The sequence below is a fragment of the Canis aureus genome, chromosome 5, assembly GCF_053574225.1.
Source record: "Canis aureus isolate CA01 chromosome 5, VMU_Caureus_v.1.0, whole genome shotgun sequence".
Classification (NCBI taxonomy): Eukaryota; Metazoa; Chordata; class Mammalia; order Carnivora; family Canidae; genus Canis; species Canis aureus.
Genome location: NC_135615.1, coordinates 8,089,088 through 8,105,654, shown reverse-complemented (window position 1 = coordinate 8,105,654; position 16,567 = coordinate 8,089,088). Strand labels below are relative to the sequence as shown.

The 16,567-nt window shown below is 36.7% G+C and overlaps 1 protein-coding gene and 1 non-coding gene across 7 annotated transcripts in view; both read right to left on the bottom strand.

The window, feature by feature from the left end:
- The window catches only part of ARHGAP21 (Rho GTPase activating protein 21), a 136,274-nt gene that overhangs the window by 101,524 nt on the left and 18,183 nt on the right, over positions 1-16,567 (bottom strand). The gene's annotated exons all lie outside the window — the stretch shown is intronic.
- On the bottom strand, positions 15,574-15,678 carry LOC144315060 (U6 spliceosomal RNA). Its single transcript, XR_013380863.1, has one exon. It is a non-coding gene; the product is annotated as a U6 spliceosomal RNA (small nuclear RNA).

Below are 16,567 nucleotides of genomic sequence, written 5' to 3'. Positions count from 1 at the left end.
GGTCATTCTAAGATTTAAAGGGGGTTAAGTATGTAAAGTGACACACGGTAAATACCCACTAAACATTGATTATTCTGCTCCCTTATGAAACACTGAAGTAAAAGTTCCTTCTGACATTTTTCAGTATTTTAGGGGCTTGGTGTTATGGATCCGTCATACGGCACAGAGATGTTTTTCCTCTCCTGTGCCTTCGACCAACAGTTCTGACAGCTAAGGTTCTGAAGCTTTAGGTCATTCGTTATGTTACTGCCGAAACGTAGCAGTGATCTGCTTGGATTTCCCCTCACAATGACTAAGAGGCCTCATCCCTTCAATATTCCCAGCCTCCCTGATCTCACCTGCATACACTACCTGTGCAAAGTCAGCCCTCTGTGCATCGTGGCACAGTGAGTTGTATCCCTACACTCGTAATCAGTCCTGCTAACCCCACATTAACCAGGCCCCCCACCGACAAATTTCTCCAGTGTTACTTCCCACTGACAGCATCATGGCAATCTCCAATACAAGGCCATTTGTATGGAAGTGAGCAGTGAGCATAATGAGGACAGAGATGACTCAGAAGCATGCCACAAAGCCACACAGAGGGTTGTCCTGGAGGTCAAGCCAAGAAAAAAGTCAATTTACATTATTCTGCCTAGCAAAGCTAAACCCTTGGGGTCCTTAACCAGGAGACCTCATTTTCAGGCTCCCTAATTAAAAAAACAAAGGAGCAATTAACCACTTATGCATTTTTTAATAAATATAATTATTCAAATAAGCTAGTAAGTGATAATACCATAATACTTTACATTTCCCTTAATTTTTAAAGGAAGACATAATGTAAAGTAATATTGAAAGGAAAACAGTTATATTAAGCATTTCTAAAAACAAGACCACATTTAGCTCTATCATTTAAGGCAGAGCTTTAATGTGCAGGAGAAATCTCCAGAGAATCTTGTTAAAATCAAATTTTGATCTTACAGGTCTGGGCTGGGACCTGAAAGTCTGCATTTCCTACAAACTTCAGGACGATGCAGACACTAGTGGTCTGTGGATCACACCTAAGAGTAGCAAGAAGTTAAGGTACCTTAAGTGTCGAAAGGCTTATTCCCAATTTCCTAGCTTATCAATTTAAAGCATCCTTTAACTGGTGTTAGAAGCAGCAACTTCTTCTAACAGCTGGAAGGAACAAAGTGATCTGCAGGCTACCAAACTGCTTCTTAACAAAAGGAGCCAAGAGAGGAGCTGGAGAAGAGGAAGGAGCTTCAAGAGGAAGCAATAAATAAATAAATAAATAAATAAATAAATAAATAAAGTCCTCTGTAGCCTCTCTTTCTGTCTTCCATTTGGTTTCTCCAAGGAAGAAATGAAAAATGTACACCGGGGTCCTTCCTTGGTGTGGTTATCTCCTGGTTTCCAACTCAAGGAATCCAATACAAGCTTCCTCTAGCTCTTCTTCCCTAAAATGAACTTCCACAGAATGACTATTTCTACTAGATAATTAAAGTTTCCAATCATTTTACAGTCCTCTTTCAAAGAAAAAAAGAAATCTGCTTTAACAGTACAGTTACTTTTTCCCTTTGTAACATTTTACAAGGAATTTGAACAGAACACTTCCTTGAGAAGGGGAATGTGAATAAAAACCTCAAGAAAGTTAAAAGGCATGTCATGCAGAGGTCAGGGAGTGAAGCATTTCAGAAGAGGGAACATTAAGCAAAGGCCCTGGCACTGAGATAGCAGGGAGTCCAGTGTGGTTAGAGAAGACAGAGTTAGGGACAGGACCTTGGAGATGATGGGGCATGCAGGGACAAACACATAGGGCCCTTGGCCTTTTTTTTTTTTTTTTTTTTTTTTTTGGGCCCTTGGCTTTTATGTTGACTGACTTGGCCAGTCTTTGGAGGGCTCTGAGTAGAGTAACATGTTCCAGTGTTTAGCAGGATCAGACTGGCTGCTGAGCTAAAAAAAAGACTGTAGATTCTTTACAGGCATATACAAAGAATGATGATGCCAGGATCTTCCGTGCTTGGCACTTCCCAGTATTCCTTCAGAGTTCCCTAGCTAGATATGTGGCCCATGCCAATATCAGTTGTCACCAGGTTCAAGGGAAAACAAGAACTGGGTTATTGGATATGTCATATATGTGAAACCTTAATGCCTAACATCTTTGTATGACTGAGCTCCACTATTACCCAACATTTAGCCCTTAGTTCTAAATACTGATTAGGACATTTGAAATTTCATACACCACTGCAGAAAAAAAGAGAAAAACATAGGGTCTGCTCTTCCTAAAGGTGACAGTATTATAACCTATAAAATTTTTAAATTCACTCATCTCTCACAAAATCTAAGAACACTCTACTCTCTAAGATTTTCTTAATATAGAAATATATTTTAGAAAAGGAATGCTTTAAAAGTATTATCACCCTAAAAAATAAACAAAGAAGCAAACAAATAAATAATAAAAGTATTATCACTCTGACCCAGTAATTTCACTTCTGAAATGGTATCCTATGCAAGCAATACTGAACAGGAAAACAATTTTAATCACAAAGTATTAATCATATTTTATTTATAATCACAAAAAACTGGAAGCAATTTAAATGTGCAGTGACAGTTAAATGATTTAATAAATTGATAGTGTAATATACAAAATATCAAATACATTATAATGATAATGTACTATACATACATTTAATTTAATAAATATTAAATATTATGATTATATTAGAGAGACTCTAGCTAGAAATTATGCAGCCATTAAAAATGATGTCATAATATGTGCATACTATGATTACAACTTATAAAATACACACACAGAAGAAAAAACACTGGGCAGGAAAGAAACTGCAGGGTATATATCAAAATATTAACAAGAGTTGTAAAAATTGGAAAAGTGATTGATTAAAATGGATTTACCCAGCTCAATTACTCAAATACAAGTGACCATGCATTTTGCTTATAACTTAAAAAATTAAATTAATGGGACCTCTTTACTTCCATCTTTTTATTTCCAATATGGATCTCATATGATATCACCTCTCTCTCTCTCTCTCTCTATATATATATATATCAGCCTGGAATATACTAATAATAACAGTAAGCTTTATTAAGCACTCATGGTGCCAGGCACTGTGTTAAATGCTGGATCCAGGCCATCAGATTTAAATCTTCACAAAAGTCCATGAGGAAGATCCTCAGAAGATGAGAAAGAAGAGGTGAGTGAGCAATGCCAAGGCCATCAGAGAGTCAGAGATAGCACCAGGCCTTGAATCCAGTTTTTGGGCACAAAAATCTGCTCTCTTATCCACAGCACCAGAGTGCCTCCCTACAGCAATACAGAAGTATTTAATAAAAATAGAATTCTCCAGCAGTATGCAAAAAAAAAAAAAGCGCCAACTGAGCCCTGTGCCAACTGTGGCACCCTCCCATTACCATCATATCACTCATGTGGTCTGCTCCTCCTGTCTGCCTCCCTTGCTCCTCACCCTGCCATTTCCTTTACTCCTTATTTCTCTCCCACACTTCACTACCTATATCACAAACTTTCCAGCAGCATCCCTGGGCATTGCTTAGCTTCAATAGTAAAACTCAAAATCAACTGCTGTCCTAAAGCTTTCTAAAAACCATAAGTTATACACTAGAAGCCTAATGCCACATTTGGCCATAGATGTATTTTGCTTAGAACTCAGTATTTTGAAAAATACTGTTGAGTATTATTGAATGAGTTACCAACACTTAAAAATTAGGATGAATTCACATAAAAGGCTAATTTTAAATGTCTCTTGAAAACCAAATGATTTGATAACAGGAGGCCCAACAGGGCATCAATCTCCTGAAGCTGATTCTCCACTTTGCCACAGTCTCCACCAGTCCCTGTTAACTCACACCTGACTCTCTTCAACTCTCTTCACTTTTATGGAACCTGCCACCTTGCCCCCAAAGCACTGAGTTTGTGACTTCCACCAAATATTTTAAGTGGTGGCCTAAAGTCCCCAGGAGACGTGATCATATGCCATTTTTACTTTATGCTAAATTCTCCTCTGACTGATGCCAACAACTAAATGGCCTATCGTTGGATGTAAGCCACAGCAAAAGCAGCACCAGCAATCCTGCAGAACCCCAAGCCAACGCAGGTCCAAAAGCACTTTCTGTGGCTGGTTCACTTGATCACCTCACCCTCAGATTATCCCAACTCAAATATTCCTTTGGGATTAGCCAGAACAAAGTCTTGACCAGGTCCTACCTCAAACTACGAAATTTTCTGGTGATGAGACTAATACATTTAGTAGTAATTGCAAACCAGTTACTAAGGAATTTTTTTTTTTTTTTAAGTTTCAGCTTCGGTCGGTTCCTGATATTATGAATTTTACATGCAAAGATAATTGCAGTATCTATCTTCTTTTATTCTCTAAGTAGCCATTCAAAATCCATATTTTTACGGTAATGTAAATCCATTAGAAGAGAACTAGAAAGTGCACCAAGGAATCAATCTTATGCTGGAAGAACTACAGACTAAATGACCTCTTCCATCTCTAATTTCTGATCTGTTAGTCTATTGTGCATACCCTGAACCATAAAAATATCCTTTCACCATTCCAGAATAGAGACAATAGGACATAACGTAAAGTACTGGAGACCCAAAAGTCCCACTTGAAACTAAATTCATGTCTCATTAACTTCTGTTCATGCCATGGCTTTGGGAGAACTGAGAAATGGTGCTATACTGGGGGTGGGGGAGCTACATTTCATTTATCATTTACTACTTTCAATATTTTAATTTTTCTTCTAAATTTCAAATAATACTAAAGAACATTTTTTTAAAAAGGAAAACAAATACCCACAAAGTGATTAATAAACCCTATGAAGGTAATTAAATCATGGTTTTTAAAGATTCATTGATAACTAAAGCAAAGCTGCCATTGCATAGCTATTTTGTGAGAGAAGCCATTATGATGAATATATACAATATTATTTACGACTTATAAAAGCAGACTGCACCTAATAAATAATAACAATGCTGACTGAAAGTTGAAGGGAGAAAAAAGAGTTTTTTCTTCTTAGGGAAGTAAATTCAAAAGCATATGACAATTATCATAAAAAATATACTCAACAAAGTTTCTCTACTGCAAAACAACTGTTTTCTAAAAACCTGTCCAGGAACAGAATAACTTCAAAAAAGAACTTTCATTTAATCCCACAGTGAAAGAAATCAAGAACCATATTTCACTAAAAATGAAAAACTAGCTAAAAAGCAATTCCTTCCAAAATCTTGCCTACCTTCCTATAAACACAATATGAAACGCCTCTGAAAATATGTAACATTTACTTTTACAATTTTATTGCTTTAATTTTTCCTAGTTTTATTTTTTAAGTAATTCATTCTAACTTCCCCTCCCCCACCACTTAAAGCTCTACAAAGTCTCATCTGCGCAACTGAAGAGTTAACCTACTTCTTTTAAGAGAAATTCAGATGATACACCATGTTAAACAAGTATTTCAACAAAAAGTAACAATCTGAAAGATTACTTTTTCACTGTTATAGGAAGACACTGATTTTATATTCAGCATTTTCAATTTTTTTGTTTATACATTATAGCAGTTTTTAATTAAAAAGCAAAATATATATGCATATATATATATATGAAACAAACCTGACCACTCCATGCACAGTACAGGTTGCACAGTAGGCTCCAATTGTGGTTGATCATGCAGTCGAATATCCTGAACTGGGCCATGACTGCCTATAGCACCGTCTGCATGGCTTCTCTGACTCAGCTCCTGTCAGCAGGGTAGTGCTGTTACCAGAGCTCTGCAGTGATGTGAGCTGCAAATACGATCTTCCCCTCCCTTTCCTGTCTAAGCAGCAATAACTCACTGGCAGAGCTACCTTGTCTTCCTAAACACTGGTACATTTAAATTATGAAATCATGGAGGGAAGACTTTTCACAAAAGCCTTATTCTATATTTATTACCATCTGATTTTTTAAAAGACGATGGCTCTCTCCTTTCTGGAGATCATAGGCTAGTATTTATATAGTTAATGAAAACACAACTTGGGAAGGTGGTACAATACATCAACCGTGTTGGCCACATCCCACAACAAACCAGCTCCCAACACAAAGCTGTGACAGCATCTGTGCCCCTCAGACTGTGTCCTATCCGAAGGGTATCCCTGAATCCTATCTTCATCTTTTAGTACATTTCACATGGCTACCATCTCTTTAAAGATCCCTCATCTCGGGCACCTTTTACCATTTTTGTGCTTCTCTTCCTACATCTCTGACCATTCCCTCTTGAAAGAGAGCCTAGACTGTACCAAGACAGACTTCACCTTCTCAACTGCTACCTACAAGGAGATGACCTTAACTTTGGAGCTTCAGCTCATTCATCTGTAAAATGGAGATAACACCTACCCTCATGGGGGCTTTAGTAGGAAATAAAATAACATCTTTAACATGCTTAAAAGGGTGTCTAACAGGGGCGCCTGGGTGGTTGAGTAGGTTAAGCTCTGATTTCGGCTCAGGTCATGAACTCAGAGTCTTGGGAGTACTGGGATCAAGCCTGCATGGCAAAGGGTTCCCTGCTCAGTGGGGAGTCTGCTTCTCCCTCTGCCTCTTCCCTGCTTGTGCTCTTTCTTTCTCTCTCTCAAATAAATAAAATCTTTTTTTAAAAAGTACCTAATAAACACCTGATAAGTGATGATTATTAATATTCTTAAGATGGGCTTCCCTTCCTGTCCACATCAGAATTCTTGCTCTCATTTCTTATGCTGTCCCTAGATGATGTCATTCTCCAGGGCCATGATTTTATAATGATGAATTATTTCCAAACCTGTCTTCAGCCCCACCCTTTCTCCTAAGCTTCAAATCTGCATGTCTAAACTCTAGTCAAGCCCATTCACCTCAATACCTTACACCACATATTCCAGCTAAACTCATTACCTTCCCCCTCACAACCCGCACCAGCCACCAGCTTGGGAGCCCCTCATCTGCATAATGACAGCACAATTCAGCCTCTTAGTCACCGAAACAGAAACCAGCCATCCTCAACTCTCTTCCTTACCTCTCACATCTGTCACCAAATCTTGTCTTTGCAGGGAAAACGCACAGTAAACCTGTCCCTTTGCTGGTCTTACTACTGTCACAGCCTCAATTCAGCACCCATCAACTTTCTCTTGTGCTACCCCAAGGGCCTCCAGCTGGCCTCCTGGAACACCCTGTTTCACTCCTTTCTGGAATCTCACCTCCAGAGGACTACCAAAAGAATCTCTGAAACTACAAACTAATCCGATGACTACCCTGCCTAAATCCCTTCCTTGCCCCTTTCTGCCTAAGGCGGTGTTTCCCAAAAAAATGTTCCTACTTGTTCTATAGGATAGGAATATGAATCAGTTAAATGAAAAAAGTTTTTCAATGCAACATAAGTTTAGGAAAAGCCAGGCTAAACAAAAAAACAAAGTTGCAAGACTGCTCAGAGTCTAAGCATGAAGATGAGATTCAAAGGCTCCTGGAATGCTTGTTCTTCTCAAAACCTTTAGCTCACCTTCCTTCCTCTAGCTTTCCCTTAATTGGTGGTGTTCCATAAGGCTCTGACCTCGGCCCTCTCCTCTCATCTCTCCCAATGAGCTCATCTATTCCCCAAACTATAATTATAGTAGACATTGGCTTAATTGACCACTGCCTAAATGACCTGCCAGACAAACCAAAATTCTCAATTCCAGTTGCATGAACACTGGCTGAGCCCATGGCAAGCTCAACTCTTTCTTATGTTTGGGAAGACAGTCTCTAGCCACTTATTTCTGCTCCCACCAAATGAGACACACACTTAACACACCCATTTTATTTCTGCAAAGCTCTTTATGTAGGTTTTATTTGTGTTACTGTTATTATGTAGCTTAGATGATGAAATATGAGTAAAAATGAGTTAGTATTTGTGAAAACTTGAATGCTTTGAAAAGATTCAATAAAGGCTGCTGCTCACTTCTCTACTTTTTTCTTCCTTGGTCTTGTACTTTTTTCTCCAGTAAGATTCTAGAAAGTCTCTCTAGCTGCAGCCACTAGGCATATTCAGAGACTAAGGCTGTTCCTTCTGTCAGAAGATTCTTCTTTTTACCTAGCTAAGTCCTTACCTGACTTGGCTCAGCACAATCTTCCCCGGGAGACTTTCTCTGATCCCTGCACTAGGTGAGGTTTGTCTCCTCTCTGTTTTCATAAATCCCTGTTCTTCTCCTAAAATAATATTCATCGTACCCTATTAAAATTATGTGTTCAATTGTTTATACTTCTCATTATCCATGTACATCCACGAAGGCAGAGACCAAACCATGTCTGTATTTTTTCACTGGTGTATCTTCATGTCTGGCACTTAGAAAGTACTCAATAAATATTTTTTGAATGAGGTAAAATGTGGGAGGAAAAATCTAAGTATAATAGGAATCTCTGGAACTAGAAGCATCAAATGTGAATCATTTTAAGATAGAATAACTTTTATCCTGGGAACCAATCGGTCATTATCACCAATTGTGAGCAAAAACACAAACTGCTTCCTTCCTCAAATGATTCCATTAAGCTCTGGAAGCAGATAGCATTCTAGCAAAATCCATAAATACCTACATTACCATCTATTCTATCCCCACCTTAAGATTCTGAAAAAATCTGGAAGAGGGGAAGGAAAGGTTTTAGGCATCTGTTGTTTAAAAGTTCCCTGGTAAGTACATACCTTACTAGTTAATAATCACTGTACGGTAGCATAGACCCAAAATAAACAAATAAATAAGATTCAGAGACTCAAGGCCCAACTACAATCAAGCTTTTATAAATCATTCCTATAATCAAACTTTTATAAATCATTACTAAACACAGTGTATAATTCAATAACAATATTGTAACAATACTAATTTACTGGTTTTGATAATTGCCCCATGTTTACTTAAAATGTACATTAAAGGGGACACCTGGGTGGCTCAGTGGTTGAGCATCTGCTTTTGGCTCAGGTCGTGATCCCTGGGTCCTGGGTTCAAGTCCCACATCGGGCTCCCCTGCCTGCCTCTCCCTCTGCCTATGTCTCTGCCTTTCTCTGTGTATCTCTCATGAATAAATAAAATCTTAAAAAAAAAAAAAGATGTACATTACAGAAATTTGGGTGAAGAACATAAGGCAACTCTGTACTATATTGCAACTTTCCCATGACCTAAAATTATTTCCAAATAAAAAAAAGTTAAAAAAAAAAAGTTAATGAACAACTGCAACCCAGTAGCAAGGCACATCCCTAACATCCAGATGTGAGCTTGAAATATCATTCACCACGAAAAGGAAGCAGGACTTCTTAGAGAAATGGCTGATTCTAGGTCCTAGGCGGGAAATGTACATAAAAGATGAGCTAGAAAACCACACTCGACAATAAGGACAAAAAACAATCTGGCTTGTGTCTAAAGGACTTGGTTGAAAACTTGGAAGAGCCTACCACTGGTCAAAAAGGGGGTAACTGCTATAAGGATCGAAACCTTTGTCATATGTTGGCATGTGCCAGCTAATAACACTAGATAGATAAGCAGATAAATACATAAATACATACACACACACACACATAGGTCACCTTGGAAAGGTGATCAGGAAACTGATCGTTTCTAGAAATAAAGGGCAAGAATTAAGGAAAAAAAGATCACAGTCATATGATTACAACATTGTTTCCCAACATACCGTTTATACTTCTAAAACATTAGTTAATACGTATGTATAATCCCATATTGACACTTCTGAAATTCAAACATCCCTCAAAGTCCAAACATTTTTTGTGACTCATTGATGGCAAAACCTGCCCTGCCCTGCCCTCAGTTGACGCAAAACTCTTCTAAGCTTGTATTTATTCCCCAGATGATAAATATTCATACGTTTTCACCAGAAATTACTGATAGCTGGGTGATGTCCCAGAACCTGCATCATCTTACATTTCTAAAATTTGAAGACTTCTAATTTCTGAGAAACCCAAGAATTTCAGAAAATAGATTACAGTTCTTCACGAATAGCCCTGGAAATAAGGATAACTAGACAGCAGGGATCCAAAATAAAAAAAAAGAGCAGAGGAAGAAGACCACAGAAAGCAAGACCATCGACCTTGAACGAGGAACATCTTTTTTACCTAGGGTCACTGGGGTCAGAGAAAGCTTTACAAACAGGTAAAATCTGAGCCAAATTTTGAAGGAAGTGTGGGATTTACGTAAATGACAAGACATGAGAAAGGCATTTCAGGCAAAATGAACATGAACAGACATGAAAACACTTCAGACTTTACATATATTCAAGGGACAATGGATCTGCCATTTGCTTTGAGTAAATGTTCGATGTTGGACAGTGAGACATTATGTGGAAGAAGAATGTGTACTCTAAATCCTGTCACAGTCATTCAGCTTTAAATGAACTTTTTCTTTGGAAAAACATTTTTTTTATATATGATATATGGTGGCTGACAGGATTAAATGACGTAAATGATAAATGTTAAGGTACTTAATAAAGGTTCAGTGTTCTCTCTAAAAACCCTAAAAAATTATCTAAAATATACTTTGTCTTACTGTATGTTTCCAGGAAACAGATATTAGAACCTAGAACTTACCAAAAGTATATTAAGATTAAATAAAAGGTTAGTAAATGTCAAGAGTATAAATACCTAAAGTGCAATAGGAATAAAGAATATTAAAAAGACTATGACACTCAAAACAAATAAATATCTAATGCTAGAAATCAAAAGGCTACTAATTAACTTTTTCTCTGATTTATATATTTTTAGGCAAAAAAAAAGTATACATTATGTAGATCTTTAACAACCGTTATCACCCTTTGCAAAGACTTAATTACTCTTTTATTTCCATCTATTAGGAATCTATTCTGATGGTCTATACTTTTGCTCTAAAACCAAAAAAATCCAACTAGTCTCTTTTCCAAACTAGAGGTTTGAGATCATCTGGCAAACAAAGTCTTTGGGATTTACACAGTTAATCTAACAGAAACAAATTCACTTTTTCCTGACTTTCCCTGTTAATATTATCTGGAGAAAAGCAAAAACACTACCATAGAAAAATATCCAATGGGAAAAAGTCTCTTCAACAAAGCGTGCTGGGCAAACTGGACAGCTACATGCAAAAGAATAAACTGGACCATGTTCTTACACCATACACAAAAATAAACTCAAAATGAATTAAAGGCCTAAATGTGAGACCGGAAACCATAAATATCGCAGAAGGGAGTACAGGTAGTTATTTCTCTGACATTGGCCATAGCAATATTTTTCTAGATATGTCTCAAGGAAAAAAAATGCAAAAATAGGGGTACCTGGGTGGCTCAGTCAGTTAAGTGTCTGATTTTTGGTCTAAGCTTAGGTCATAATCTGTGGTCGTGGAAGGGAACCCCAGCGCAGGCTCCACGCTCAGTGCAGAGTCTGCTTTGGATTTTCTCTCCCTCTCCTTCTGCCCTTCCCCCAACTTGTGCTCACTCTCTCTGTCTCTCTCTCTCTCTCAAGTAAATAAATAAAATCTTTTAAAAAAAAGAAAGAGCAAATTTAAATCACTGGATCAAAATTTTGATAAATCACTGTATCAAAATTTAAAACTTCTACACAGTGAAGAAAATAATCAACAAAATTAAAATTAAAAGGCAATCTACTGAATGGGAGAAGATATCTGCAAAGCACATATCCAATTAAGGGCTAGTATCCAAAATCTATAAAGAACTTACATAACTCAACTTCCAAATATCAAATGATACAATTTAAAAATGGGCAGAAGACATGAACAGACATTTCTCCAAAGAAGACACACAGATAGTCAACGGGTACATGAAAAAAATGCTCAACATCACTCATCATCAGGGAAATGTAAATCAAAAGTACAATGAGCTATCACCTCATACCTGTCAGAATGGCTAAAATCAACAATACAAGAAATAACAAGTGTTGGTAAGGATGTGAAGGAGAAGGAACCCTTATGCACTGTTCGTAGGAATGCAAACTGGTGCAGCCATTGTGCAAAACATTATGGAGGTTTCTCAAAAGGTTAAAAAACAGCCACCTGGCTGGCTCAATCTGTAGAGCATCTAACTCTTTATCTCAGGGATCCTAATAAATAAATAAGTAAGTAAGTAAGTAAGTAAATAAATAAATAAATAAGGTTAAAAGTAGAACTGCCTACAATGCAAGAATTTCACTACTGGGTATTTACCAAAAAAATACAAAAACATTAATTCAAAGGGATACATGCACCCTTATGTTTATAGCAGCATTATTTACATTAGCCAAATTACAGAAGCAGCCCAAGTGTCCATCAGTAGATGAATGGGTAAAGAAGATACACACACACACACACACACACACACAATGGACTATTATTCAGCCATAAAAAAGAATGAAATTTTGACATTTGCAACAACATGGATAGAGATAGAGAGTATAATTCTAAGCAAAATTAGTCAAAGAAAGACAAATACCCCATGACTTCACTCATATGTGGAATTTAAGAAACAAAACAAATTGAACAAAGGAAAAAGAAAGTGAAAGAGACAAACCAAGAAACAGATTCTTAACTATGATAACAAACATATGGTTACCAGAGGGGAGTGGGTGGGATATGGGTAAAATAGATGATAGAGACTGAACAGTACACTTATCATGATGAGGACTGAGTAATGTAAAAAAACAAAAAAAAAAAAGGAACAACAACAACAAAACAATAATAACAAAGTTTGAAGACTCACACTCCCCACTTTGAAAACTTACTACAAAACTACAGTAATCAAAACAGCGTGCTACTGGCACACTGTGGTATAATATAGACCTATGGATCAATGGAAAATATTACAGAGCCCAGAAATAAATTCTCACATATATGGTAAATTAATTTTCAATTCAGTGCCAGGACCATTCAATGGGGAAAGGATAGTTTTTCAAATAAATGGTGCAGAAAAAACTGGATATCCACAAGAATGAAATAATACCTTTACTGTATACTGTATAGAAAAGCTGCCCCCCCCCAAAAAAAAACAGAAAAGCTGGCCCAAAATGGATCAAATATCTAAATTTAAGAGCTAAAACTACAAAACACATATTGTTTTCACATATTGTGGAAAATCTTCAAGACCTTGGATTTGGCAATCACTTCTTCCTTATGATGCCAAAAGCAAAGGCAACAAAAGAGAAAGATAAATTGGGCTTCATAAAAATTTAAAATTTTATGCATTAAAGGACACTATCAAGAAAGTGAAAATAAAACATACAAAATGGGGGAAAATATTTGTAAATCATATATCTGATAAAGGATTAATATCAAGAATATATAAAGAACTCTTACAAGTTAACAACAAAAAACATACCCAATTTAAAGATGGGCAACAACCTAGAATAGACATTTTGCAAACAAGACAAATGTCCAACAAGCACATGAAAAGATATTCATCATTAGTCATTATGGACATGCAAACCAAAACTACAATGAGATAACACTTCATACGTATGCTGGTTAGCTATCATTTTTAAAAAGTAATTTTTTAATGGAAAATAACAAGTATTGGTGAGGATGTTGAGAAACTGCAATGCTCATACACTGGTTGATAGAAATATAAAATGGTCAGCCACTGTGGAAAATAGTTTGGCAGTTTCTCAAAATGTTAAACATAGAATTACCATATGACCCAGCAATTCCATGTCTGAACATATAATCAAAAGAATTAAAAACAGGGACTCAAACAGAAATTTGCATACAACATTATAGCAGCATTATTCACTACGGTCAAGGTGAAAACAACCCAAGTGTACAACAACAGATGAACGGATGAGAAAATATAGTATCACATACAAAAGAATATTATTCAGCCATAAATAGGAATGGAGTTCTGACATGTTCTATACCAGGTCAACCTTGAAAACTTCATGCTAAGTGAAATAGGCCAGACACAACAGGACAAATATTATACGATTCCACTTCTATGAGATACCTACAATAGTCAAATTCATATTAAAAGCAGAATAGACACTACTGGGGTTAGGGGGAATGAGGAGTTATAGCTCAATGAGCACAATGTTTTTGTTTGGGATGATGAAAATGTTCTGGAAATAGTGATAATCATAACACAACACTGTGAATGTACTTAATGCACTTAATTATACATGTAAAAATGGCTAAAATGGTAAATTGTATTTACCATTGTATCGTGGTATTTTACCACGATAAAAAAAGTTAATCAAGAATTTCTGAAATAAAAAATATAATTACCTGTCATAGCTAAGGGAAACAGTACAACACAGGTTTTTACCTACATAAGAATCTATACTATAGTAATTTGTATAATACTTTCATAAGCAAACAAATCAACTACTTTTATTTTTCTTTTTAAGATTTTATTTATTTATTCATGGGAGACACAGAGAGAGAGGCAGAGCCATAGACAGCGGGAGAAGTAGGCTCCTCGCGCAGAGCCCAACATAAGACTCAATCCCAGGACTGGGATCACGCCCTGAGCCAAAGGCAGACACTTAACCGCTGAGCCACCCAGGCGTCCCTACTTTTTTTAATATATACAAACTGTATTCAGAGTTTACTTATTTAGGTAGGCTTCCAAAAAAATTAAAGGTTTAGATAAAATTAAATTGCCTAAACGTTGCATGCCAGTTTCATTAAATCCAAGATATATCAATAGTTTGTAATTTAAAATCTACAGAATATGTAATTTTTCAATTTTCATATTCAATTACTTAGAAGTTTTCAATGTTAGCTATAATTAAGGGGAAAAAATTTGAAAAATTTTCTCTATTGAAAAACAAAACTTAAGAATGTTGCAAAAGGGCAGCCAGGGTGGCTCAGTGGTTTAGCACCGCCTTCAGCCCAAGCATGATCCTGGAGATCCGAGATTGAGTCCCATGTTGGGCTCCTTGCATGGAGCCTGCTTCTCCCTCTGCCTGTGCCTCTGTTTCTCTCCCTCTCTCCCTCTCTGTCTCTCAGGAATAAATAAATAAAATCTTTAGAAAAGAAAAGAATGTTGCCAAACTATTTAGGAGAATAAGATAAGTCCAACGATATGATGTAACATACGGTATTAGAGCTATAAAGTTTTAAGAAGTCAACTTTCTGAAAGGTACAGCAACTCTCTCCCTGACTATTCTTGAAAAAAAACTTTGAAATTAGATCTTAGAAATCACAGAAGCTAAAATTATTTTGATTTCCTTCTTTTTAAAAAATATAGTTGGAGGGGGGCTGCTGCCTGGGTGGCTCCATGGGTTAAACGTCTGCTTTTGGCTCAGGTCATGATCCCAGTGTCCTGAGATGGAGGCCCAAGTGAACTCCCTGCTTAGCAGAGAGTCTGCTTCCCCTCTCTCTCTCTCTGCTCCCGCTCCCCCACACTCATGCATTGCTCTCTTTCAAATAAATACATAAAATCTTTAAATATATATATATATATATAGAGAGAGAGAGAGAGAGAGAGGATTTCAGAGTAAGGGAAGACAAAACTAATATTCCAGTAGTGGGTGAGGTATTTAATGTCTTAGCTGGTAGTTTTAGTTTTGCCCATTAACTTCTCATTATATTTAGGTTTTTTTCCCTGTTTTGCATTAAAAAAAATTATGGACCACTTCACAAATATATGTGTCATCTTTGTGCAGGGGCCATGCTAATCTTCTCTGTATTGTTCCAATTTTAGTATATGTGCTGCTCATATGAACCGTGTTTTGTATTTTTAATTGCATTTTCACCTATTTTAATTGAGGCATAAATATTTACACAGAATGTTTAACTCTTACAAAGCACCAGCTCTTAAGTATACAGCTCATAACATGCTACAAATGCATGTATCTAAGTAATTCACCCTAACCTCATGAGACAGAACATTTCCATTACCCCCAGGAAGTTTCCTGTGTGTCCTCTAGTCATTCTGAAAGTCTCCTTACCTCCACAGGCAATATTCATCCATCTTGCTGCATGTGTACATAGTCTACTGTTTTTTATTGCCAAAAAGTATTCCACAGTAGGAATAAATGAAAATCTAGCTACTTTCCTATTAATACACATTGAGTTGTTTCTGGTTTGCAGCCATCATGAATAAAGCTGTTACGAACATTCCTGAACAAGTCTTCTGTGTGAACATGTGTTTTATTTCCCTTGGGGGTAATTATGTAGGAATGAAAATGGCAGATCATAAAGTAGGTATATGGTGAACTTTATAAGAAACTGCCAAATGGTTTTTTTAAATATTGTACCATTTTACACTCCCATCAGCAATGTATCAGATGCTCTACATCCTCACCAAAATCTAGTGTTATCAAACTGGTTTTTTTAAAAAATAAATTTTAGTGCAATTTAATTTATACAGAAGAAAGTGTGTCCCCCTTTAAAATGTATGCTGCAGTGAATTCTGTCCACTGTACACATCCATAGAACCACACAGCCACCGTACAACCAACATTTTCATCTCTCCAACTCCCTTCATGCTTCTCTGCAATCAAAGCCCTCCCAACTTCAGACAACCACTGATCTGCTGCTCTCTCTCACTATAGCTTAGTTGACTAAGTTCTGAAATTTTATATAAGTAGAATCATGCACTCTTCCAAGTCT